Below are 2,500 nucleotides of genomic sequence, written 5' to 3' on the forward strand. Positions count from 1 at the left end.
ATTATAGAGTTATGGTTGGGTTGCTCTTGAGTAAAAAAAAATCCCTCAATCGTAGTTGAAAATACATGACTTGACACTTAGGAATCACCAATGGATAGTATTTGCTGACGATATTATTATTGCGAGATCTATTAGTTATATTAAAATTTATTAGTTTGTACATCCTCTGATTGTTAGTGCTAAAAAAACAAATAAAGAACGATTTTTTGTAATTTAATCTACTATCGCTATAAATGGTGAAAGGAGTCAAACGCACTTCAATGAGTACTGTATAAAGCTAAATGTAGAACCTAGGGTAAAAGTATAAGGAGTTCTCCACTGTGATGAAATTATAGTAGCGCAGAACTACCGTAATGTCAATTCGTTTTTGTTTTGTTTGTTGTTGTTGTTGTTTTGTTGGATTTGTTTTGTTTTGTTTTGTTGTTTTGTTTGTTTGTTGTTGTTTTGGTTTGGGGTGTTTTTTTTGGTTGTTATTTTTGTTTGCATTTGGTTTGGGGGGTTGGGGGGAAGGGTGAGGAGATGTGACATTGAAAACAGAAGAACACAAAGATCAGAGGGAAAGAAAAGAAATAGAAGATAACAATGACGCCTTACACAACCACCCACAGCATAGTTGATAAGGTAAGACAAACTTAAAAGGAAGTACGATTATTTATGTGTTTGTTCACTTGTTTTATTGTTGTCTTGTTTGTTTGTTTGCTTATTTGTTTGTTTGCTTACTTGTGTTTCTTCGTTCGTTCGTTTGTTTGTTTGTTTATTTGTTTGTTTGTTTTTCAACAAGTTCTGAATTGCGCAACAGTACTTGGAATTTTCATTTCTAATGTAACTTTTGTTTAACCTGCGATTATTCCAAATCACTCTATGCTGTCTCTTTGTACGATTTTCTCCTTCAATTTTTGCAGTTATCTCTCTTTCAGCAACAAGACAGAGTTAACTCGGCTACAATACCCCTTTCAACACCCTGAGCTCACCTGAGAGCTTAGGAACCTCTAATTTTACTTCGGCTTTCTAGACGATTTAGCCAAAATGTAGGCACTTTACACCCCCACCCCCATTCCCCCCCCCCCCCCAAAAAAAAAAATTAAAATTAAAATTTTTTAAATTAAAATCAAAGAATTAAAAAATTAACGCAATTTAGATCATTCCGGAGGTGGACTCCGAACTTGCGGAATTTGTCATGCTGTTGAGGAATCATATTGTCATGCTGTTGAGGAATCATATTGTCATGCTGTTGAGGAATCATATTGTCATGCTGTTGAGGAATCATATTGTCATGCTGTTGAGGAATCATATTGTTATGCTGTTGAGGAATCATATTGTCATGCTGTTGAGGAATCATATTGTCATGCTGTTGAGGAATCATATTGTCATGCTGTTGAGGAATCATATTGTCATGCTGTTGAGGAATCATATTGTCATGCTGTTGAGGAATCATATTGTCATGCTGTTGAGGAATCATATCTCCCCTTCAATCAATATTAATTCAAGGCTACACTCTTCGGGATAAGACTCAGAACCATCCACGCCGCAGCCCAGCATGATACCAACTGAGCTATCGGCGTTCAGAAAGGGAGTTTTAGTTTTAGAGAAAGTATTACGGCACTTGCAACACGAACGGGTCATATACGTGCCGGAGATTAGAGGTGTTATTAGATACACCGCAACCTACAAAAACAATTAAGGAGAGGAAAAGAGGAAGATGAATGTTTGAAAGAAAAGGGGGAGCAAACCGCACAAGAACACCCACCAATTACCCACCAGAAAGAGAGAATATGATTTCGTCCTTCTATTTTGAGATGGAGGTAGCTGCCAAGGAAGGTCTAGAAATGAAGTGTGTCACGACACGGTGGAATCAGGGGCTCGTCGGTTGGTCAGTTTTTTTGGTTTTTTGGGTTGTTGGTTGTTGGGGGGGGGGGGGTTGGGGGGGGGGGGGGTTACAGAGTTATAGGTATAATCTTTGACCTTGTACATTTTTCCTTCTTTTAATAAAAAAAATAAATCTACCTTGAATAGAAGTCGATGTATTTGCGATTGAAGACGGTGGGTGTCACCTGGTGCCAGAGGTAAAAGTAAAGTCACCGAAAAAGTGGCTGCCAAAGTCGGGTGACTTTCAAAGCTAGAGTATCCTTGAAAACTGCAAATTTACATCTTTTTGTGCCTTTAATCAATGTTTTTTATGAAACTCCACAAATAATTGTTATTTTAATGGACATGAAGGTACTTATCCATTTTTTAAATCGATAAAATTACACAGCAGGAGGAAAAATTCCGGTTTCTTCGAATTCCTTATTTTGACGAGCGCTTGATTTCACCACGGTGCAGCACAAATTGTCGTGGGTGTGCTATATCATGTTACCTAGACGGCTCACTGACACGATCTGGAAGCTCCCTAAATGTCAACAGAAAATTAACACTTGAAAATACAAAGGATATGCCCAAAAGGAAAAAAGGTAATAGTACGATTGTATGTGTCATGAACTGGTTTTGATTTACCAACCTC

The sequence above is a fragment of the Aplysia californica genome, unplaced genomic scaffold (genome assembly GCF_000002075.1).
Source record: "Aplysia californica isolate F4 #8 unplaced genomic scaffold, AplCal3.0 scaffold00147, whole genome shotgun sequence".
Lineage (NCBI taxonomy): Eukaryota > Metazoa > Mollusca > Gastropoda > Aplysiida > Aplysiidae > Aplysia > Aplysia californica.